Genomic DNA, 24,146 nt, shown 5'->3' with positions numbered 1-24,146 from the left:
GGCTGGGGCATTGCCAACATGAGCCCCACACCGAAGGAGGGTGGGGGTGTTTAATGCGAACTAAGGGTCATCCAAGCGCCACAAAAGGCCGCCATGCCCTGCATACCCCTTTTCTCTTTTCATATGCAGATGAGGGTTCCAGCCAACTTTGGCCCACTGCTTGGATGACATCACTGTATGCAAATCCGTCTTCTGCAGACCTTCCCCCAGGAATGCTTGTACTAGTTGTTGCATTTGGTTTGTTGTTTGGGGGTGCTTCAGTATTAGGCAGCCTTCTGCCCTCCCATGTTCATTTGAAAATATGTGTTCTCCCTGCAGTTGTTGTCCCCAGATGAGAGTTCCCTTGTGCTGCCTCAGTTGAATCTCCTTTACTTGACAGAGATATGCCTGAGCAGCGGCCCTCCCCAGCCCTATCCCAAATCATACTTATTTTGCATAGGAGTTACCATGGTCATGAAGATTGTTCTCCCAGGGTGAGGTTCATTCATTGCATTCTGGGTATGCTGACCCCTGTGATTTCCCCAAATGTGGGAAACTCGACTGCATTATTTGTGGTAGTGGGGGACTGTGTTTGTGCTTTCCTCTGGTCAGCTCTGGTAAAAGTCAGATTTCTTTGTCTCAGATCTTCCTCTAGCCTTGTTCTTCTTTCGAGAGTTCCCTTGTGCTGCCTCAGTTGGATCTCCTTCACTTGACAGGGGGGTGCCCGAGCAGCGACCCTCCCCAGCTCTAGCCCAACTCCTACTTACCTGCCAGGTGAGATACTATGATCAGGAAGGTGCTTCTCCCAGGGCAAGGCTCACCCATTGCACTCTGGGTGTGCTGCTCCTGCGATTTCCCCAAATGTGGGACACTTGACTGCATAATTTGTGTTTCCTCTGGTCGGCTCTCGTATAATTCAGATCTCTTTGTCTCAGGTCTCTCTCCAGCCTAGTTTGCTGTCTGTTTCCACTTCTCTTTTCTTGAGCCGCTCCCTTCTATGCCCTTGCGCACTATCCTGACTTCTCCCGTCTGCTTACTTTGTGCCTTCCAACGCACAATGCGAACTACAGGTAGTGCTGCAGGGCCCACACCCTTTTAGTTGCCTTACAGAGCAGCTCTGGAGCTGTTACAGTGCCCAGCTGCTGCAAGAAATCAGCTGGAATGCTTCAGGGGCTGGGGCATTGCCAACATGAGCCCCACACCGAAGGAGGGTGGGGGTGTTTAATGCGAACTAAGGGTCATCCAAGCGCAGCAAAAGGCCGCCATGCCCTGCATACCCCTTTTCTCTTTTCATATGCAGATGAGGGTTCCAGCCAACTTTGGCCCACTGCTTGGATGACATCACTGTATGCAAATCCGTCTTCTGCAGACCTTCCCCCAGGAATGCTTGTACTAGTTGTTGCATTTGGTTTGTTGTTTGGGGGTGCTTCAGTATTAGGCAGCCTTCTGCCCTCCCATGTTCATTTGAAAATATGTGTTCTCCCTGCAGTTGTTGTCCCCAGATGAGAGTTCCCTTGTGCTGCCTCAGTTGAATCTTCTTTACTTGACAGATATATGCCTGAGCAGCGGCCCTCCCCAGCCCTATCCCAAATCATACTTATTTTGCATAGGAGATACCATGGTCATGAAGATTGTTCTCCCAGGGTGAGGTTCATTCATTGCATTCTGGGTATGCTGACCCCTGTGATTTCCCCAAATGTGGGAAACTCGACTGCATTATTTGTGATAGTGGGGGACTGTGTTTGTGCTTTCCTCTGGTCAGCTCTGGTAAAAGTCAGATTTCTTTGTCTCAGATCTTCCTCTAGCCTTGTTCTTCTTTCGAGAGTTCCCTTGTGCTGCCTCAGTTGGATCTCCTTCACTTGACTGGGGGGTGCCCGAGCAGCGACCCTCCCCAGCTCTAGCCCAACTCCTACTTACCTGCCAGGTGAGATACTATGATCAGGAAGTTGCTACTCCCAGTGCAAGGCTCACCCATTGCACTCTGGGTGTGCTGCTCCTGCGATTTCCCCAAATGTGGGAAACTTGACTGCATAATTTGTGTTTCCCCTGGTCGGCTCTCGTATAATTCAGATCTCTTTGTCTCAGGTCTCTCTCCAGCCTAGTTTGCTGTCTGTTTCCACTTCTCTTTTCTTGAGCCGCTCCCTTCTATGCCCTTGCGCACTATCCTGACTTCTCCCGTCTGCTTACTTTGTGCTTTCCAATGCACAATGCAAACTACAGGTAGTGCTGCAGGGCCCACACCCTTTTACTTGCCTTACAGAGCAGCTCTGGGGATGTTACAGTGCCCAGCTGCTGCAAGAAATCAGCTTGAATGCTTCAGGGGCTGGGGCATAGCCAACATGAGCCCCACACCGAAGGAGGGTGGAGGTGTTTAATGCGAACTAGGGGTCATCCAAGCGCCGCAAAAGGCCGCCATGCCCTGCACGCACCTTTTCTCTTTTCATATGCAGACGAGGGTTGAAGCCAACTTTGACCCACTGCTTGGATGGCATTACCATATGCAAATCAATCTGCTGCAGGCCTTCCCCCAGGAATGCTTGCACTAGTTGTTGCATTTGGTTTGTTGTTTGGGGGTGCTTCAGTATTAGGCAGCCTTCTGCCCTCCCATGTTCATCTGAAAATATGTGTTCTCCCTGCAGTTGTTGTCCCCAGATGAGAGTTCCCTTGTGCTGCCTCAGTTGAATCTCCTTTACTTGACAGAGATGTGCCTGAGCAGCGGACCTCCCTAGCCCTATCTCAAATCATACTTATTTTGCATAGGAGATACCATGGTCAAGAAGATTGTTCCCCCAGGGTGAGGGTCATTCATTGCATTCTGGGTATGCTGACCCCTGTGATTTCCCCAAATGTGGGAAACTTGACTGCATTATTTGTAGTAGTGGGGGACTGTGTTTGTGCTTTCCTCTGGTCAGCTCTGGTAAAAGTCAGATTTCTTTGTCTCATTTCTTCCTCTAGCCTTATTCTTCTTTTGAGAGTTCCCTTGTGCTGCCTCAGTTGGATCTCCTTCACTTGACAGAGGGGTGCTTGAGCAGCGACCCTCCCCAGCTATAGCCCAACTCCTACTTACCTGCCAGGTGAGATACTATGATCATGAAGGTGCTTCTCCCAGGGCAAGGCTCACCCATTGCACTCTGGGTGTGCTGCTCCTGCGATTTCCCCAAATGTGGGACACTTGACTGCATAATTTGTGTTTCCCCTGGTCGGCTCTCGTATAATTCAGATCTCTTTGTCTCAGGTCTCTCTCCAGCCTAGTTTGCTGTCTGTTTCCACTTCTCTTTTCTTGAGCCGCTCCCTTCTATGCCCTTGCGCACTATCCTGACTTCTCCCGTCTGCTTACTTTGTGCCTTCCAATGCACAATGCGAACTACAGGTAGTGCTGCAGGACCCACACCCTTTAACTTGCCTTACAGAGCAGCTATGGAGCTGTTACAGTGCCCAGATGCTGCAAGAAATCAGCTTGAATGCTTCAGGGGCTGGGGCATTGCCAACATGAGCCCCACACCGAAGGAGGGTGGGGGTGTTTAATGCGAACTAAGGGTCATCCAAGCGCCGCAAAAGGCCGCCATGCCCTGCATACCCCTTTTCTCTTTTCATATGCAGATGAGGGTTCCAGCCAACTTTGGCCCACTGCTTGGATGACATCACTGTATGCAAATCCGTCTTCTGCAGACCTTCCCCCAGGAATGCTTGTACTAGTTGTTGCATTTGGTTTGTTGTTTGGGGGTGCTTCAGTATTAGGCAGCCTTCTGCCCTCCCATGTTCATTTGAAAATATGTGTTCTCCCTGCAGTTGTTGTCCCCAGATGAGAGTTCCCTTGTGTTGCCTCAGTTGAATCTCCTTTACTTGACAGAGATGTGCCTGAGCAGCGGCCCTCCCCAGCCCTATCCCAAATCATACTTATTTTGCATAGGAGATACCATGGTCATGAAAATTGTTCTCCCAGGGTGAGGTTCATTCATTGCATTCTGGGTATGCTGACCCCTGTGATTTCCCCAAATGTGGGAAACTCGACTGCATTATTTGTGGTAGTGGGGGACTGTGTTTGTGCTTTCCTCTGGTCAGCTCTGGTAAAAGTCAGATTTCTTTGTCTCAGATCTTCCTCTAGCCTTGTTCTTCTTTCGAGAGTTCCCTTGTGCTGCCTCAGTTGGATCTCCTTCACTTGACAGGGGGGTGCCCGAGCAGCGACCCTCCCCAGCTCTAGCCCAACTCCTACTTACCTGCCAGGTGAGATACTATGATCATGAAGGTGCTTCTCCCAGGGCAAGGCTCACCCATTGCACTCTGGGTGTGCTGCCCCTGTGATTTCCCCAAATGTGGGAAACTTGACTGCATAATTTGTGTTTCCACTGGTCGGCTTTCATATAATTCAGATCTCTTTGTCTAAGGTCTCTCTCCAGCCTAGTTTGCTGTCTGTTTCCACTTCTTTTTTTTTGAGCCCCTCCCTTCTATACCCTTGTGCACTATCCTGACTTCTCCTGTCTGCTTACTTTGTGCCTTCCAATGCACAATGCAAACTACAGGTAGTGCTGCATGGCCCACAACCTGTTACTTGCCTTACAGAGCAGCTCTGGAGCTGTTACAGTGCCAAGCTGCTGCAAGAAATCAGCTTGAATGCTGGGGCATTGCCAACATGAGCCCCACACCGAAGGAGGGTGGGGGTGTTTAATGCGAACTAAGGGTCATCCAAGCGCCGCAAAAGGCCGCCATGCCCTGCATACCCCTTTTCTCTTTTCATATGCAGATGAGGGTTCCAGCCAACTTTGGCCCACTGCTTGGATGACATCACTGTATGCAAATCCGTCTTCTGCAGACCTTCCCCCAGGAATGCTTGTACTAGTTGTTGCATTTGGTTTGTTGTTTGGGGGTGCTTCAGTATTAGGCAGCCTTCTGCCCTCCCATGTTCATTTGAAAATATGTATTCTCCCTGCAGTTGTTGTCCCCAGATGAGAGTTCCCTTGTGCTGCCTCAGTTGAATCTCCTTTACTTGACAGAGATATGCCTGAGCAGCGGCCCTCCCCAGCCCTATCCCAAATCATACTTATTTTGCATAGGAGATACCATGGTCATGAAGATTGTTCTCCCAGGGTGAGGTTCATTCATTGCATTCTGGGTATGCTGACCCCTGTGATTTCCCCAAATGTGGGAAACTCGACTGCATTATTTGTGGTAGTGGGGGACTGTGTTTGTGCTTTCCTCTGGTCAGCTCTGGTAAAAGTCAGATTTCTTTGTCTCAGATCTTCCTCTAGCCTTGTTCTTCTTTCGAGAGTTCCCTTGTGCTGCCTCAGTTGGATCTCCTTCACTTGACAGGGGGGTGCCCGAGCAGCGACCCTCCCCAGCTCTAGCCCAACTCCTACTTACCTGCCAGGTGAGATACTATGATCATGTAGGTGCTTCTCCCAGGGCAAGGCTCACCCATTGCACTCTGGGTGTGCTGCCCCTTTGAATTCCCCAAATGTGGGAAACTTGACTGCATAATTTGTGTTTCCCCTGGTCGGCTCTCATATAATTCAGATCTCTTTGTCTCAGGTCTCTCTCCTGCCTAGTTTGCTGACTGTTTCCACTTCTCTTTTCTTGAGCCGCTCCCTTCTATGCCCTTGCGCACTACCCTGACTTCTCCCGTCTGCTTACTTTGTGCCTTCCAACGCACAATGCGAACTACAGGTAGTGCTGCAGGGCCCACACCCTTTTAGTTGCCTTACAGAGCAGCTCTGGAGCTGTTACAGTGCCCAGCTGCTGCAAGAAATCAGCTTGAATGCTTCAGGGGCTGGGGCATGGCCAACATGAGCCCCACACCGAAGGAGGGTGGGGGTGTTTAATGTGAACTAGGGGTCATCCAAGCGCAGCAAAAGGCCGCCATGCCCTGCATACCCCTTTTCTCTTTTCATATGCAGATAAGGGTTCCAGCCAACTTTGGCCCACTGCTTGGATGACATCACCGTATGCAATTCCATCTTCTGCAGACCTTCCCCAAGGAATGCTTGTACTAGTTGTTGCATTTGGTTTGTTGTTTGGGGGTGCTTCAGTATTAGGCAGCCTTCTGCCCTCCCATGTTCATCTGAAAATATGTGTTCTCCCTGCAGTTGTTGTCCCCAGATGAGAGTTCCCTTGTGCTGCCTCAGTTGAATCTCCTTTACTTGACAAGGGAGGCATTTTGGATTTTTTCTTTGGGTACCCCTACACCTGATGGTCTGATTGAGAGCATCGAACTGAACAACATTGGCAGTCTCTGAAGATTTTATCTATTGATTTACCTAATATATTATTTATTGAATATCCATTTATTGTATGTTTAATAAATAAACAAAATTATTAGAAGTAGCTATTTTGGGAACAGCATTCCTCTTAGTATGAAACTGTATAATCCTGTTGTGTGTGTTCCTTTAAAGTTCTTTAGTAAAATCCACTAGTAATGATGAACATCAGATTTCTTCCTCCATCCTCTTTTTACACTTTCTCTTGGTTCTATATATATATATATTTTTTATTTTTTTATTTTTTTTCCCTCCTTCTCCCAAAAGGCCCCCCTCCCTCCCCCCCCCCCCTCCCTGTTTTAAATTTTTACATCTTTAAATCTTTAAATCTTCGAATCCTTAAATTGTCTGTTTAATAATTATTCTTTCTTCAATTCTTTTTGTTGTTTAAGCAGCAATGTAATTATTCCAGGGGTTAAAATAATGAAATATAGAAATAATATTAACAAAAATTAAAGGTAAAAATGAATTGATAGAATGATCCCATTAAAAGTAAATAAATAATATGGATGTTAAGCTGAGCGGGTTGGATTCGAACATGGGACTCGCTGCATAGAGTGCAGGTGATGTTTCCCCTGCGCCACAAGAGCTGCTTTAGTAGTGTGTTGGATTTATGTTACCCTAAAAGGTTTTATATAAGTAAATGGGGATCCTTAGTGCTGGGTCTCTGAATTATGTGTATGTGATTATAGAGATGAGGTATTGATTGAAAGATTAGAGGTTAATCTGTATATAGATTATATATTTTCTGTTATTTTTTAAACCACCTTGTTGCTTATTTTATTATTATTTTTAATCACCATGTTGCTTATTTTTATATTATGAAATGCCTTTATATGTGCAATTGCAATTAGAAAGTTGTTCCATATGTGAGTCATTACATGTATGCATCCAATTAGTACATGTATATATCCAATCAACTAATTAGTAATGCTATTGGTCCGGTGCATTTTAAAAAGAGCCTGCTAGGCTGCTGATGTATCCTCTGACGAAACCGCTCTTGGATAACAGCGGAGAAACGCGTAAGGAAGGTGACTACCAGACACTCTGATTGCTGAGATATAAGCCCATTCATGAACGAGCTACATCACGGCGGACGTCTGATGTAAAGACAGCGGTGAAGGGGAAAAAGCAATTTGAGACCGAGCAAAAGGAGGTCTCTACCCCACGGCAGGGAGGAATATCCCGACCGCGAGTGCCAATAAGATCCAGCCACGGTTAACGACTGAGGCAGCATAAGGAAACTCTCATCTGGGGACAACAACTGCAGGGAGAACACATATTTTCAGATGAACATGGGAGGGCAGAAGGCTGCCTAATACTGAAGCACCCCCAAACAACAAACCAAATGCAACAACTAGTGCAAGCATTCCTGGGGGAAGGCCTGCAGCAGATGGATTTGCATATGGTGATGTCATCCAAGCAGTGGGTCAAAGTTGGCGTCAACCCTCGTCTGCATATGAAAAGAGAAAAGGGGCGTGCAGGGCATGGCGGCCTTTTGCGGCGCTTGGATGACCCCTAGTTCACATTAAACACCTCCACCCTCCTTCGGTGTGGGGCTCATGTTGGCTATGCCCCAGCCCCTGAAGCATTCAAGCTGATTTCTTGCAGCAGCTGGGCACTGTAACAGCTCCAGAGCTGCTCTGTAAGGCAAGTAAAAGGGCGTGGGCCCTGCAGCACTACCTGTAGTTTGTATTGTGCGTTGGAAGGCACAAAGTAAGCAGACTGGAGAAGTCAGGATAGTGAGCAAGGGCATAGAAGGGAGTGGCTCAAGAAAAGAGAAGTGGAAACAGACAGCAAACTAGGCTGGAGAGAGACCTGAGACAAAGAGATCTATATTATACGAGAGCCGACCAGGGGAAACACAAATTATGCAGTCAAGTGTCCAACATTTGGGGAAACCGCAGGAGCAGCACACCCAGAGTGCAATGGGTGAGCCTTGCCCTGGGAGAAGCACCTTCATGATCATAGTATCTCACCTGGCAGGTAAGTAGGAGTTGGGCTAGAGCTGGGGAGGGTCGCTGCTCGGGCACCCCCCTGTCAAGTGAAGGAGATCCAACTGAGGCAGCACAAGGGAACTCTCGAAAGAAGAACAAGGCTAGAGGAAGATCTGAGATAAAGAAATCTGACTTTTACCAGAGCTGACCAGAGGAAAGCACAAACACAGTACCTCACTACCACAAATAATGCAGTCCAGTTTCCCACATTTGGGGAAATCACAGGGATCAGCATACCCAGAATGCAATGAATGAACCTCACCCTGGGAGAACAATCTTCATGACCATGGTATCTCCTATGCAAAATAAGTATGATTTGAGATAGGGCTGGGGAGGGCTGCTGCTCAGGCACATCTCTGTCAAGAATTTATAAAGTCTATACATATATATAACCAAATGTCAATATATATATATATATAGAACCCAGCGCTCCTATCAAAACTTATCTATTTCACCAATTTGTTGCTTATTTAATCTTTATACATCTATTAATTTTTACCATATATTATAAAATGCTGCTCCCATAGTTAGTACTGTTCTACCAATAATAAACCAAATTTTAAAGATAATCACACTTGTTATCAAGGGAGCGCAAAAAATAGAATATACAAGCTCTTTATTTAAAAAAATATATATATAGACAGAAGAAACCCACATTCAACAAAATACAATGGAGTCAACATATATAGGCACCACTATCCATATCTAAATGTAATCAGTATCTATTTCATATTGCCCTTGATGACAACGGAATGTCTATTAAAGTGTCCAAAAAATCCTCCTGGATACAGCTGTTGTAATTAAATCGTTACTTTCCAATTGTAATTGATACATTAAATTCCTTCTTGTGGATGAACAGCAACAGTTGTAACCAACGCCTCTTATTTACTGCAGTTAAAGTTCATATGTAACTCACGTGAGTAATGAAAGAAAACAGGGGGAGAGCGCTGTGATGGTTGGTGAAACACAGCGGTATGCTACAACGTACCCACATTTGCATCCATGCATATATAGATGTAGGTGTGTGTACGTCGGTGTGCGTCCAGGTGTCAACGCGTGTATGTATAGATACAGGTGAGGGTACGTCTGTGTATGTCCAGGTGTCAGAATGTGTATGTATAGATGCAGGTGTGGGAACGTCAGTGTAGGTTCAGATGTCAGCGCGTGTATGTATAGATGCAGGTGCTTGTATGTCCAGATGTCAGTGCATGTATGTATAGATGCAAGTGTGGGTACGTCGGTGTATGTCCATTTGTCAGCGCGTGTATATATAGATGCAGGTGCTTGTATGTTGGTGTATGTCCAGGTGTCAGCGTGTGTATGTATAGATGCAGGTGTGGGAATGTTAGTGTATGTCCAGGTGTCAGGGTGTGTATGTATGGATATTAGGTGTGGGTACATCAGTGTATGTCCAGGTGTCAGCGCATGTATGTATAGATGCAGGATAATAATCACACAGCGTGCCCCCCACCAACCACAAACCTCCCCCACCCCCCTGTATGACATAAACACCGCTAATTACACTTACACACAATAATTTCAGTTTGCGACCAGGAGCCGGCAATGTATGTGCACCCAAATGAAGCCACTGTACATGCCCTGCAGGCTGCTATGTACTGCACAGGTGCAACAAATTTAAATGCCCTATCTTTAAAATGGGGCATATTTTACTAAATTAAAAAAACCTGTAACTTTCTGTAAAACCTTAACCCCAAAAGGCACTACACTAACATAGGGGTGTAGAGTTGGATCTTGATCCAAGGCACCAACAGGCTAAAGCTTTGACTGTTCCCAGGATGCCTTGCACCGCCTCCTCTATAACCCTGCCCAGTGACGTAACTAGACCTTTGTGGTCCCCATAGCAAAATTCTGAATGGGCCCACCAGCACTCAACAAGAATGAGTGGCGTTTGGGGTCAGAAAAGTAGAGGGGAAGGGGTCTGACAGAGTAGGGGGCAGGACATGAATGAATAGAAACTGAGGTGTCCATTATATAAAGAAATATAGGCCCTCATTCCGAGTTGATCGGTCGCAAGGCGAATTTAGCAGAGTTACACACGCTAAGCCGCCGCCTACTTCCGTGGCGCTCACCTGATTGGCTGTGCGCTGTCTGTGCTGTGACAGCGCATCGCACAGCTCGGTCCATTAGTTTCAATGGTGGGAACTTTGCCGTCAGCGGTGGGGTTACCCGCGGTCAGCCGCTGACCGGCGGGTGACCTCACCGCTAGCCGCTAAGTTCCCACCATTGAATATAATGGACGGAGCTGTGCGATGCGCTGTCACAGCACAGACAGCGCACAGCCAATCAGGTGAGCGCCACGGAAGTAGCGCTTCCTGATTGGCTGAAGGGACTTCAGTGACAGGAGTCACGTGGTGTCCCGGCATTCGGGGTAAGGGGTCTCATGTGTCAGCATGGGACCCCTTTCAGTCCGGTGGTCCGTGTGTCCGTTTTCTTTTTTTGCCAAGTACGTGGATGTATCTCTGGACGTGGATGTACCTCTGGACGCTGGAAGGTGAGTATAATTTTTTTCACAGGTACCCTCGGATCGTCGGAGACCGTGGCAGTCGGCGTGTCAACATAGGTAAGTATGAATGTGTCGGCAGTGTGTAATAAAGTTTTACTGTCACGGTGTCTGTGTCCTGTTTTTATTTGGGTATTTTTTCCCCAGTAGAACTACAGGTACCAGCGGGCCCGTTTTTCTCCCGCATGCTGGTACTTGTGGTTCTCCAAGTACCAGTATGCGGGGGAGGCTTGCTGGGACTTGTAGTTCTTCTGGAAAAAACAATATTCTTGTCATTTTACTCTAGGCTATCAGCCTCCCATCCGCAGCCATTGGATGGGGGGGACAGCCTCGGGCTTCACCCCTTGCCCTTGGGTGGCTGGGGACCCCTTGATTGAAGGGGTCCCCACTCCCCCAGGGTACCCCGGCCAGGGGTGACTAGTTGGATATTTAATGCCACGGCCGCAGGGCACTGCATAAAAGTGACCCCCGGCTGTGGCATTATCTGTCCAGCTAGTGGAGCCCGATGCTGGTGTAAAAAATACGGGGGACCCCTACTCTTTTTGTCCCCCGTATTTTTTGCACCAGCACCAGGCGCAGAGCCCGGTGCTGGTTTTAAAAATACGGGGGATCCCTGCCCAATTTTCCCCCCGCATTTTTGGAACCAGGACCAGCTCGAAGAGCCCGAGGCTGGTTATGCTTTGGAGGGGGGACCCCACGCCATTTTTTTTTCCGTGTTTTTTCCGTTTTTTCCCGTTTTTTTAATTCGCGGCAAAATACGTCAAATTGTCCGTTTTTCGCCCGCGGGACTGTCGAATCCGTTTTTCATTGAATATGGTGAATTCCGGCAGCCACCTGCCGGAATTCACATGTCGAATTGTGTCGAATTTAAAAACGGCCATAATTTGCCGCGATTCGCCGTGAATTGCATATACCCCAAAGTAGCTTTTATGTAACCTTTTTAAACCTATTAGCATAGACCGAATCTCATCGTGTGTATAGGCCTTTAGTTCAACAACAGCATGGGACCAGTTAGTGTGTTTTGACCACTGCACAGCACCTGGTGTTATATAGTAAGCACCACTATGGCATAGTATACAACATTATGGGCCTGATATGAGTGTGACCAGCGGTGATGTGGAATGCAGTAGGAGGTGCTGTTTAGCAAGCACCACTTCTATATTCACCATGCAGTATATTGTGTGAATATAGAAGTGTTGGTTGTGTTATGTATTAGAGTAATTATTGCAGCTCCCAGCTAAAATTGCCACAATGTAATTTAGTGACAAGCTGCAGAGATTAACCCTTTCTGTGGCTGCTGCACAACCTCTATTCATATCGCTGAATTAAATTAGGGAGATGTTCTCACCCCGCGAGCAAGCGCAGGTATATGCCACACTTATGGTAACATTGGATTTGCAGATATTTTCTTGCAGGGGTGTTTCTAAACAATTTGGCTTCAAATGCGAGATTTAAAAATGCGTGCCCCCCGCCACCATTGGCATTAAAAATTGTGCCCCTCCCCCATATATATATATAAAAAAAACTATATTTGCATGAGCGCTCCGGACGGGATGGGGGGGCGTGACCTCGCAAAAATGGGTATGGTCTCCATAAAATGGGCGTAGCCTTTCAGGCAAAGACTACCTTACACCCCAGTTCTTGACCCTGCACCAACAGACCTCGGCCACCACAGGGAAAAAAGTACAGTCATTTCCACCATGTTAAGCCCCACACATTAATGCCCTTTGGAACATATTATGTCACTCACCACAATATCTGTGATACACTATGCCCTACAGTAAAGCTTCTAATTACTTTTACAAAAACTGCTCAATGCCAAGAGTTTCACGTGCTGGGTGTCATGCTCATTGCCAGGGGTTTCACTCTCTGGGTGTCATGCTCATTGCCAGGGGGAACGCAGTAGGAGGTGTTATATAGTAAGCACCACTATGGCATAGTATATAGCATTATATATATTGTGAGCACTGGTGATGTTGAGTGCAGTAGAGCTGCTGCTGGGTAATTACAATTGACTACAACCACCAATATATTCTGCTGCACTATATATATGCAAAGCTAATTCTGCTGGGTAATTACAATTGAATACAACCACCAATATATTCTGCTGCACTATATCTATATATGCAAGCTAATTCTGCTGGGTAATTACAATTGACTACAACCACCAATATATTCTGCTGCACTATATCTATATATGCAAAGCTAATTCTGCTGAGTAATTACAATTGACTACAACCACCATTATATTCTGCTGCACTATATCTATATATGCAATGCTAATTCTGCTGGGTAATGCAAATTGAAACATTATTGCATAGTATGTGATTTTGAAGTACTTTTTTAAAGTTTTGAATGATATAGACCCAGTTTAATCTTTGTGGAATGCCTGGTTGTTGTTTTTAAGGTAATTTATTGCCTGGCATTTGAGGGGGTGGGGGGTGGTTACAGATTTCAATTATTGGTTTCACTTGTAATAGTCTTCTACTTAAGTCCAATGGTGTAGGCTGTGCAAAGCCATTTGGCTGTGCATTTATTGATCTAAGCGTGCATTTTTATCAAAGCGTGATAAAATTGACACATAACAGCAGCGTTCAATCAGTATCAATTTATCTTCAGCTGATGTCGATTGTGAATTTACGTTTCTTCTCTTCTTGTCACCTACAGGTAATTACAATTGACTACAACCACCAATATATTCTGCTGCACTATATCTATATATGCAAAGCTAATTCTGCTGGGTAATGCAAATTGAAACATTATTGCATAGTATGCAATAATATAGTATGCATATAGCAGAGGATAGTTTCAATCTGCCTACCTCTGGGTTATGGGCCCAGAATGCTTTCATTGCAGTACTCTGCTGCACATGTAAGTGCAAGAAATCCTGAAGCACTCACTCATCATGGGAAAGTACCAATGTGTTTCTTCGTTGATTGATGGAAGAAACATCTTACAAAAACTCTCCAGATTATTGACTTTTAAAGTTTTTCTAGGAAACGTTCTAGATGAATGCTTATTAGCGTTTGTCAGAACATACGTTTGCAAAGTGTCTCTGTGGCGCAATCAGCTTCATTGGAAAGGCAGCAAGATGCATCGTCATTTCAATATCTACTGAAATAATACAGGTTGACACCAGGAAACATTAACGCCACTGCATCCTTGCTGCTTTCTCATGTGGAAGTCTTTTTAATGTGAAAACAAGGTGATATCTAATTAGCACACAGGTAAGGAATTAAGAAAATCTTTATTTAAGGGTGAAGATGTTTCTCACAAAATCGTTGCCCCAATGCATCATTGAAATTCAACCTGGAAAGATGATTTTAATATATCACTTGTACATTTTGTATTGCTCTTCTGGTGACAATGTAGTTTGTTTTTGTCAATTACCATTTTAATAATAGGGTAAAGAAAATTAAGTGGATTTTTGAAATAAAACAATACTGTCAATATACTATTAAAACAAATTAAAATTGTAAAAGTTATTGTACTTTAAGTAAAAATAAAAGAGCAAAAATATCAATCCCAGTTTTGGATTACTTTAATTAACAAAAAAAATGCATATAGCAAAGGATAGTTTCAATCTACCTACCTCTGGGTTATGGGCCCAGCATGCTTCCATTGCAGTACTCTGCTGCACATGTAAGTGCAAGAGATCCTGAAGCACTCACTCATCATGGGAAAGTACCAATGTGTTTCTTCGTTGGTTGATGGAAGAAACATCTTACAAAAACTCTCCAGATTATTGACTTTTTAAAGTTTTTCTAGGAAACGTTCTAGATGAATGCTTATTAGCCTTTGTCAGTACGTACTTTTTGCAAAGTGTATCTGTGGCGCAATCGGTTAGTGTGTTCGGCTATTAACCAAAAGGTTGGTAGTTCAATCCCACCCAGGGACGTAATTGACCTTGTGATCAGATTTTGGTGATATTTAAGTCGACAAGTCAAAATTTCAAACCCCCTGTTATGGTGTGGGTAGCTGGCCTTCCCTGATGTAATCAGAGTTAGATCTGATTCCGTGATTTTATAAAAACAGCTAGGAAGCACAATTTAGCAGTGGGTTGCAGAGAAAAAAAATATGCTGGCAGAAAAATCCAATTGAGTGATTAAACAGCTCTTCATTTTCTGGCTTTATTTTTATGCTAACAAATTTGTTCTCTGAAAAGTGTCCACAAAGCCAAGTCTCTGATTAACACCTTTGTAAGGATGGTTTTTCACCTATTACTAAATTAAACTTGCTTCATTGGAAAGGCAGCAAGATGCATCCTCATTTCAATGTCTACTGAAATAATACAGGTTGACACCAGGAAACATTAACGCCACTGCATCCTTGCTGCTTTCTCATGTGGAAGTCTGTTTAATGTGAAAACAAGGTGATATCTAATTAGCACACAGGTAAGGAATTAAGAAAATCTTTATTTAAGGGTGAAGATGTTTCTCACAAAATCGTTGCCCCAATGCATCATTGAAATTCAACCTGGAAAGATGATTTTAATATATCACTTGTACATTTTGTATTGCTCTTCTGGTGACAATGTAGTTTGTTTTTGTCAATTACCATTTTAATAATAGGGTAAAGAAAATTAAGTGGATTTTTGAAAGAAAACAATACTGTCAATATACTATTAAACAAATTAAAATGGTAAAAGTTATTGTACTTTAAGTAAAAATAAAAGAGCTAAAATATCAATCCCAATTTTGGATTACTTTAATTAAAAAAAAATGCATATAGCAGAGGATAGTTTCTATCTGCCTACCTCTGGGTTATCGGCCCAGCATGCTTCCATTGCAGTACTCTGCTGCACATGTAAGTGCAAGAGATCCTGAAGCACTCACTCATCATGGGAAAGTACCAATGTGTTTCTTCGTTGGTTGATGGAAGAAACATTTTACAAAAACTCTCCAGATTATTGACTTTTTTAAGTTTTTCTAGGAAACGTTCTAGATGAATGCTTATTAGCCTTTGTCAGTATGTACTTTTTGCAAAGTGTCTCTGTGGCGCAATCGGTTAGTGTGTTTGGCTATTAACCAAAAGGTTGGTGGTTCAATCCCACCCAGGGACGTAATTGACCTTGTGATCAGATTTTGGTGATATTTAAGTCGACAAGTCAAAATTTCAAACCCCCTGTTATGGTGTGGGTACCTGGCCTTCCCTGATGTAATCAGAGTTAGATTTGATTCAGTGATTTTATAAAAACAGCTAGGAAGCACAATTTAGCAGTGGGTTGCAGAGAAAAAAAATATGCTGGCAGAAAAATCCAATTGAGTGATTAAACAGCTCTTCATTTTCTGGCTTTATTTTTATGCTAACAAATTTGTTCTCTGAAAAGTGTCCACAAAGCCAAGTCTCTGATTAACACCTTTGTAAGGATGGTTTTTCACCTATTACTAAATTAAACTTGTTTCATTGGAAAGGCAGCAAGATGCATCCTCATTTCAATGTCTACTGAAATAATACAGGTTGACACCAGGAAACATTAACGCCACTGCATCCTTGCTGCTTTCTCATGTTGAAGTCTGTTTAATGCGAAAACAAGGTGATATCTAATTAGCACACAGGTAAGGAATTAAGAAAATCTTTATTTAAGGGTGAAGATGTTTCTCACAAAATCGTTGCCCCAATGCATCATTGAAATTCAAGCTGGAAAGATGATTTTAATATATCACTTGTACATTTTGTATTGCTCTTCTGGTGACAATGTAGTTTGTTTTTGTCAATTACCATTTTAATAATAGGGTAAAGAAAATTAAGTGGATTTTTGAAAGAAAACAATACTGTCAATATACTATTAAAACAAATTAAAATGGTAAAAGTTATTGTACTTTAAGTAAAAATAAAAGAGCCAAAATATCAATCCCAGTTTTGAATTACTTTAATTAACAAAAAAAAATTGCATATAGCAGAGGATAGTTTCAATCTGCCTACCTCTGGGTTATGGGCCCAGCATGCTTCCGTTGCTGTACTCTGCTGCACATGTAAGTGCAAGAGATCCTGAAGCACTCACTCATCATGGGAAAGTACCAATGTGTTTCTTCGTTGGTTGATGGAAGAAACATTTTACAAAAACTCTCCAGATTATTGACTTTTTAAAGTTTTTCTAGGAAAAGTTCTAGATGAATGCTTATTAGCCTTTGTCAGTACGTACTTTTTGCAAAGTGTCTCTGTGGCGCAATCGGTTAGTGTGTTCGGCTATTAACCAAAAGGTTGGTGGTTCAATCCCACCCAGGGACGTAATTGACCTTGTGATCAGATTTTGGTGATATTTAAGTCGACAAGTCAAAATTTCAAACCCCCTGTTATGGTGTGGGTACCTGGCCTTCCCTGATGTAATCAGAGTTAGATTTGATTCAGTGATTTTATAAAAACAGCTAGGAAGCACAATTTAGCAGTGGGTTGCAGAGAAAAAAAATATGCTGGCAGAAAAATCCAATTGAGTGATTAAACAGCTCTTCATTTTCTGGCTTTATTTTTATGCTAACAAATTTGTTCTCTGAAAAGTGTCCACAAAGCCAAGTCTCTGATTAACACCTTTGTAAGGATGGTTTTTCACCTATTACTAAATTAAACTTGTTTCATTGGAAAGGCAGCAAGATGCATCCTCATTTCAATGTCTACTGAAATAATACAGGTTGACACCAGGAAACATTAACGCCACTGCATCCTTGCTGCTTTCTCATGTTGAAGTCTGTTTAATGCGAAAACAAGGTGATATCTAATTAGCACACAGGTAAGGAATTAAGAAAATCTTTATTTAAGGGTGAAGATGTTTCTCACAAAATCGTTGCCCCAATGCATCATTGAAATTCAAGCTGGAAAGATGATTTTAATATATCACTTGTACATTTTGTATTGCTCTTCTGGTGACAATGTAGTTTGTTTTTGTCAATTACCATTTTAATAATAGGGTAAAGAAAATTAAGTGGATTTTTGAAAGAAAACAATACTGTCAATATACTATTAAAACAAATTAAAATGGTAAAAGTTATTGTACTTTAAGTAAAAATAAAAGAGCCAAAATATCAATCCCAGTTTTGAATTACTTTAATTAACAAAAAAAATTGCATATAGCAGAGGATAGTTTCAATCTGCCTACCTCTGGGTTATGGGCCCAGCATGCTTCCGTTGCTGTACTCTGCTGCACATGTAAGTGCAAGAGATCCTGAAGCACTCACTCATCATGGGAAAGTACCAATGTGTTTCTTCGTTGGTTGATGGAAGAAACATCTTACAAAAACTCTCCAGATTATTGACTTTTTAAAGTTTTTCTAGGAAACGTTCTAGATGAATGCTTATTAGCCTTTGTCAGTATGTACTTTTTGCAAAGTGTCTCTGTGGCGCAATTGGTTAGTGTGTACGGCTATTAACCAAAAGGTTGGTGGTTAAATCCTACCCAGGGACGTAATTGACCTTGTGATCAGATTTTGGTGATATTTAAGTAGACAAGTCAAAATTTCAAGCCCCCTCTTATGGTGTAGGGTACCTGGCCTTCTCTGATGTAATCAGAGTTAGATTTGATTCAGTGATTTTATAAAAAACAGCTAGGAAGCACAATTTAGCAGTGGGTTGCAGAGAAAAAAAATATGCTGGCAGAAAAATCCAATTGAGTGATTAAACAGCTCTTCATTTTCTGGCTTTATTTTTATGCTAACAAATTTGTTCTCTGAAAAGTGTCCACAAAGCCAAGTCTCTGATTAACACCTTTGTAAGGATGGTTTTTCACCTATTACTAAATTAAACTTGCTTCATTGGAAAGGCAGCAAGATGCATCCTCATTTCAATGTCTACTGAAATAATACAAGTTGACACCAGGAAACATTAACGCCACTGCATCCTTGCTGCTTTCTCATGTGGAAGTCTGTTTAATATGAAAACAAGGTGATATCTAATTAGCACACAGGTAAGGAATTAAGAAAATCTTTATTTAAGGGTGAAGATGTTTCTCACAAAATCGTTGCCCCAATGCATCATTGAAATTCAAGCTGGAAATATGATTTTAATATATCACTTGTACATTTTGTATTGCTCTTCTGGTGACAATGTAGTTTGTTTTTGTCAATTACCATTTTAATAATAGGGTAAAGAAAATTAAGTGGATTTTTGAAAGAAAACAATACTGTCAATATACTATTAAAACAAATTAAAATGGTAAAAGTTATTGTACTTTAAGTAAAAATAAAAGAGCCAAAATATCAATCCCAGTTTTGGATTACTTTAATTAACAAACAAAAAAATGCATATAGCAGAGGATAGTTTCAATCTGCCTACCTCTGGGTTATGGGCCCAGCATGCTTCCTTTGCTGTACTCTGCTGCACATATAAGTGCAAGAGATCCTGAAGCACTCACTCATCATGGGAAAGTACCAATGTGTTTCTTCGTTGGTTGATAGAAGAAACATCTTACAAAAACTCTCTAGATTATTGACTTTTTTAAGTTTTTCTAGGAAACGTTTTAGATGAATGCTTATTAGCATTTGTCAGTATGTACTTTCAGAAAGTGTCTCTGTGGCGCAATCAGTTAGTATGTACGGCTACTAACCAAAAGGTTGGTGGTTCAATCCCACCCAGAGACCTAATTGACATTGTTATCAGATTTTGGTGATCTTTAAGTAGACAAGTCAAAATTTCAAACCCCCTGTTATGGTGTAGGGTACCTGGCCTTCTCTGATGTAATCAGAGTTAGATTTGATTCAGTGATTTTATAAAAACAGCTAGGAAGCACAATTTAGCAGTGGGTTGCAGAGAAAAAGAAATATGCTGGCAAAAAAATCAAATTGCGTGATTAAACAGCTCTTCATTTTCTGGCTTTATTTTTATGCTAACAAATTTGTTCTCTGAAAAGTGTCCACAAAGCCAAGTCTCTGATTAACACCTTTGTAGGGATGGTTTTTCACCTATTACTAAATTAAACTTGCTTCATTGGAAAGGCAGCAAGATGCATCCTCATTTCAATGTCTACTGAAATAATACAGGTTGACACCAGGAAACATTAACGCCACTGCATCCTTGCTGCTTTCTCATGTGGAAGTCTGTTTAATGTGAAAACAAGGTGATATCTAATTAGCACACAGGTAAGGAATTAAGAAAATCTTTATTTAAGGGTGAAGATGTTTCTCACAAAATCGTTGCCCCAATGCATCATTGAAATTCAAGCTGGAAATATGATTTTAATATATCACTTGTACATTTTGTATTGCTCTTCTGGTGACAATGTAGTTTGTTTTTGTCAATTACCATTTTAATAATAGGGTAAAGAAAATTAAGTGGATTTTTGAAAGAAAACAATACTGTCAATATACTATTAAAACAAATTAAAATGGTAAAAGTTATTGTACTTTAAGTAAAAATAAAAGAGCCAAAATATCAATCCCAGTTTTGGATTACTTTAATTAACAAACAAAAAAATGCATATAGCAGAGGATAGTTTCAATCTGCCTACCTCTGGGTTATGGGCCCAGCATGCTTCCATTGCTGTACTCTGCTGCACATATAAGTGCAAGAGATCCTGAAGCACTCACTCATCATGGGAAAGTACCAATGTGTTTCTTCGTTGGTTGATAGAAGAAACATCTTACAAAAACTCTCTAGATTATTGACTTTTTTAAGTTTTTCTAGGAAACGTTTTAGATGAATGCTTATTAGCATTTGTCAGTATGTACTTTCAGAAAGTGTCTCTGTGGCGCAATCAGTTAGTATGTATGGCTACTAACCAAAAGGTTGGTGGTTCAATCCCACCCAGAGACCTAATTGACCTTGTTATCAGATTTTGGTGATCTTTAAGTAGACAAGTCAAAATTTCAAACCCCCTGTTATGGTGTAGGGTACCTGGCCTTCTCTGATTTAATCAGAGTTAGATTTGATTCAGTGATTTTATAAAAACAGCTAGGAAGCACAATTTAGCAGTGGGTTGCAGAGAAAAGAAATATGCTGGCAGAAAAATCCAATTGAGTGATTAAACAGCTCTTTATTTTCTGGCTTTATTTTTATGCTAACAAATTTGTTCTCTGAAAAGTGTCCACAAAGCCAAGTCTCTGATTAACACCTTTGTAAGGATGGTTTTTCACCTATTACTAAATTAAACTTGCTTCATTGGAAAGGCAGCAAGATGCATCCTCATTTCAATGTCTACTGAAATAATACAGGTTGACACCAGGAAACATTAACGCCACTGCATCCTTGCTGCTTTCTCATGTGGAAGTCTGTTTAATGTGAAAACAAGGTGATATCTAATTAGCACACAGGTAAGGAATTAAGAAAATCTTTATTTAAGGGTGAAGATGTTTCTCACAAAATCGTTGCCCCAATGCATCATTGAAATTCAAGCTGGAAAGATGATTTTAATATATCACTTGTACATTTTGTATTGCTCTTCTGGTGACAATGTAGTTTGTTTTTGTCAATTACCATTTTAATAATAGGGTAAAGAAAATTAAGTGGATTTTTGAAAGAAAACAATACTGTCAATATACTATTAAAACAAATTAAAATGGTAAAAGTTATTGTACTTTAAGTAAAAATAAAAGAGCCAAAATATCAATCCCAGTTTTGGATTACTTTAATTAACAAACAAAAAAATGCATATAGCAGAGGATAGTTTCAATCTGCCTACCTCTGGGTTATGGGCCCAGCATGCTTCCATTGCTGTACTCTGCTGCACATATAAGTGCAAGAGATCCTGAAGCACTCACTCATCATTGGAAAGTACCAATGTGTTTCTTCGTTGGTTGATAGAAGAAACATCTTACAAAAACTCTCCAGATTATTGACTTTTTTAAGTTTTTCTAGGAAACGTTTTAGATGAATGCTTATTAGTATTTGTCAGTATGTACTTTTGGAAAGTGTCTCTGTGGCGCAATCAGTTAGTGTGTACGGCTATTAACCAAAAGGTTGGTGGTTCAATCCCACCCAGGGACGTAATTGACCTTGTATTCAGATTTTGGTGATCTTTAAGTAGACAAGTCAAATTTCATACCCCCTGTTATGGTGTAGGGTACCTGGCCTTCTCTGATGTAATCAGAGTTAGATTTGATTCAGTGATTTTATAAAAACAGCTAGGAAGCACAATTTAGCAGTGGGTTGCAGAGAAAAAGAAATATGCTGGCAAAAAAATCAAATTGCGTGATTAAACAGCTCTTCATTTTCTGGCTTTATTTTTATGCTAACAAATTTGTTCTCTGAAAAGTGTCCACAAAGCCAAGTCTCTGATTAACACCTTTGTAGGGATGGTTTTTCACCTATTACTAAATTAAACTTGCTTCATTGGAAAGGCAGCAAGATGCATCCTCATTTCAATGTCTACTGAAATAATACAGGTTGACACCAGGAAACATTAACGCCACTGCATCCTTGCTGCTTTCTCATGTGGAAGTCTGTTTAATGTGAAAACAAGGTGATATCTAATTAGCACACAGGTAAGGAATTAAGAAAATCTTTATTTAAGGGTGAAGATGTTTCTCACAAAATCGTTGCCCCAATGCATCATTGAAATTCAAGCTGGAAATATGATTTTAATATATCACTTGTACATTTTGTATTGCTCTTCTGGTGACAATGTAGTTTGTTTTTGTCAATTACCATTTTAATAATAGGGTAAAGAAAATTAAGTGGATTTTTGAAAGAAAACAATACTGTCAATATACTATTAAAACAAATTAAAATGGTAAAAGTTATTGTACTTTAAGTAAAAATAAAAGAGCCAAAATATCAATCCCAGTTTTGGATTACTTTAATTAACAAACAAAAAAATGCATATAGCAGAGGATAGTTTCAATCTGCCTACCTCTGGGTTATGGGCCCAGCATGCTTCCATTGCTGTACTCTGCTGCACATATAAGTGCAAGAGATCCTGAAGCACTCACTCATCATGGGAAAGTACCAATGTGTTTCTTCGTTGGTTGATAGAAGAAACATCTTACAAAAACTCTCCAGATTATTGACTTTTTTAAGTTTTTCTAGGAAACGTTTTAGATGAATGCTTATTAGCATTTGTCAGTATGTGCTTTTGGAAAGTGTCTCTGTGGCGCAATCAGTTAGTGTGTACGGCTATTAACCAAAAGGTTGGTGGTTCAATCCCACCCAGGGACGTAATTGACCTTGTATTCAGATTTTGGTGATCTTTAAGTAGACAAGTCAAATTTCATACCCCCTGTTATGGTGTAGGGTACCTGGCCTTCTCTGATGTAATCAGAGTTAGATTTGATTCAGTGATTTTATAAAAACAGCTAGGAAGCACAATTTAGCAGTGGGTTGCAGAGAAAAAGAAATATGCTGGCAAAAAAATCAAATTGCGTGATTAAACAGCTCTTCATTTTCTGGCTTTATTTTTATGCTAACAAATTTGTTCTCTGAAAAGTGTCCACAAAGCCAAGTCTCTGATTAACACCTTTGTAGGGATGGTTTTTCACCTATTACTAAAGTAAACTTGCTTCATTGGAAAGGCAGCAAGATGCATCCTCATTTCAATGTCTACTGAAATAATACAGGTTGACACCAGGAAACATTAACGCCACTGCATCCTTGCTGCTTTCTCATGTGGAAGTCTGTTTAATGTGAAAACAAGGTGATATCTAATTAGCACACAGGTAAGGAATTACGAAAATCTTTATTTAAGGGTGAAGATGTTTCTCACAAAATTGTTGCCCCAATGCATCATTGAAATTCAAGCTGGAAAGATGATTTTAATATATCACTTGTACATTTTGTATTGCTCTTCTGGTGACAATGTAGTTTGTTTTTGTCAATTACCATTTTAATAATAGGGTAAAGAAAATGAAGTGGATTTTTGAAAGAAAACAATACTGTCAATATACTATTCAAACAAATTAAAATGGTAAAAGTTATTGTACTTTAAGTAAAAATAAAAGAGACAAAATATCAATCCCAGTTTTGGATTACTTTAATTAACAAAAAAAAATGCATATAGCAGAGGATAGTTTCAATCTGCCTACCTCTGGGTTATGGGCCCAGCATGCTTCCATTGCAGTGCTCTGCTGCACATGTAAGTGCAAGAGATCCTGAAGCACTCACTCATCATGGGAATGTACCAATGTGTTTCTTCGTTGGTTGATGGAAGAAACATCTTACAAAAACTCTCCAGATTATTGACTTTTTTAAGTTTTTCTAGGAAACGTTTTAGATGAATGCTTATTAGCATTTGTCAGTATGTACTTTTGCAAAGTGTCTCTGTGGCGCAATCAGTTAGTATGTACGGCTATTAACCAAAAGGTTGGTGGTTCAATCCCACCCAGGGACGTAATTGACCTTGTTATCAGATTTTGGTGATCTTTAAGTAGACAAGTCAAAATTTCAAACCCCCTGTTATGGTGTAGGGTACCTGGCCTTCTCTGATGTAATCAGAGTTAGATTTGATTCAGTGATTTTATAAAAACAGCTAGGAAGCAC

The 24,146-nt window shown here is 41.4% G+C and overlaps 11 non-coding genes and 2 pseudogenes across 11 annotated transcripts; 11 read left to right on the top strand and 2 right to left on the bottom strand.

Moving 5' to 3' along the window:
- Positions 1–422: 422 nt before the first annotated feature.
- On the top strand, positions 423–586 carry LOC135044060 (U1 spliceosomal RNA). The gene has a single exon (XR_010236815.1). It is a non-coding gene; the product is annotated as a U1 spliceosomal RNA (small nuclear RNA).
- Positions 587–738: 152 nt separating this feature from the next.
- Positions 739–901, top strand: LOC135044063 (U1 spliceosomal RNA). The gene has a single exon (XR_010236818.1). It is a non-coding gene; the product is annotated as a U1 spliceosomal RNA (small nuclear RNA).
- A 671-nt stretch (positions 902–1,572) lies between these two features.
- On the top strand, positions 1,573–1,736 carry LOC135044058 (U1 spliceosomal RNA). Its single transcript, XR_010236813.1, has one exon. It is a non-coding gene; the product is annotated as a U1 spliceosomal RNA (small nuclear RNA).
- A 152-nt stretch (positions 1,737–1,888) lies between these two features.
- Positions 1,889–2,051, top strand: LOC135044066 (U1 spliceosomal RNA). Its single transcript, XR_010236821.1, has one exon. It is a non-coding gene; the product is annotated as a U1 spliceosomal RNA (small nuclear RNA).
- A 671-nt stretch (positions 2,052–2,722) lies between these two features.
- On the top strand, positions 2,723–2,886 carry LOC135044061 (U1 spliceosomal RNA). Its single transcript, XR_010236816.1, has one exon. It is a non-coding gene; the product is annotated as a U1 spliceosomal RNA (small nuclear RNA).
- Positions 2,887–3,038: 152 nt separating this feature from the next.
- On the top strand, positions 3,039–3,201 carry LOC135044064 (U1 spliceosomal RNA). The gene has a single exon (XR_010236819.1). It is a non-coding gene; the product is annotated as a U1 spliceosomal RNA (small nuclear RNA).
- A 671-nt stretch (positions 3,202–3,872) lies between these two features.
- Positions 3,873–4,036, top strand: LOC135044059 (U1 spliceosomal RNA). Its single transcript, XR_010236814.1, has one exon. It is a non-coding gene; the product is annotated as a U1 spliceosomal RNA (small nuclear RNA).
- Positions 4,037–4,188: 152 nt separating this feature from the next.
- On the top strand, positions 4,189–4,351 carry LOC135044065 (U1 spliceosomal RNA). Its single transcript, XR_010236820.1, has one exon. It is a non-coding gene; the product is annotated as a U1 spliceosomal RNA (small nuclear RNA).
- A 662-nt stretch (positions 4,352–5,013) lies between these two features.
- LOC135044057 (U1 spliceosomal RNA) lies at positions 5,014–5,177 on the top strand. Its single transcript, XR_010236812.1, has one exon. It is a non-coding gene; the product is annotated as a U1 spliceosomal RNA (small nuclear RNA).
- A 152-nt stretch (positions 5,178–5,329) lies between these two features.
- Positions 5,330–5,471, top strand: LOC135044067 (U1 spliceosomal RNA; annotated as a pseudogene).
- Positions 5,472–8,082: 2,611 nt separating this feature from the next.
- LOC135044068 (U1 spliceosomal RNA) lies at positions 8,083–8,224 on the bottom strand (annotated as a pseudogene).
- A 152-nt stretch (positions 8,225–8,376) lies between these two features.
- LOC135044062 (U1 spliceosomal RNA) lies at positions 8,377–8,540 on the bottom strand. The gene has a single exon (XR_010236817.1). It is a non-coding gene; the product is annotated as a U1 spliceosomal RNA (small nuclear RNA).
- A 7,196-nt stretch (positions 8,541–15,736) lies between these two features.
- TRNAN-AUU (transfer RNA asparagine (anticodon AUU)) lies at positions 15,737–15,810 on the top strand. Its single transcript has one exon. It is a non-coding gene; the product is annotated as a tRNA-Asn (tRNA).
- Positions 15,811–24,146: the final 8,336 nt, after the last annotated feature.

The sequence above is a fragment of the Pseudophryne corroboree genome, unplaced genomic scaffold (assembly GCF_028390025.1).
Source record: "Pseudophryne corroboree isolate aPseCor3 unplaced genomic scaffold, aPseCor3.hap2 scaffold_888, whole genome shotgun sequence".
Lineage (NCBI taxonomy): Eukaryota > Metazoa > Chordata > Amphibia > Anura > Myobatrachidae > Pseudophryne > Pseudophryne corroboree.
This window is presented reverse-complemented; position numbering and strand designations above follow the sequence as displayed.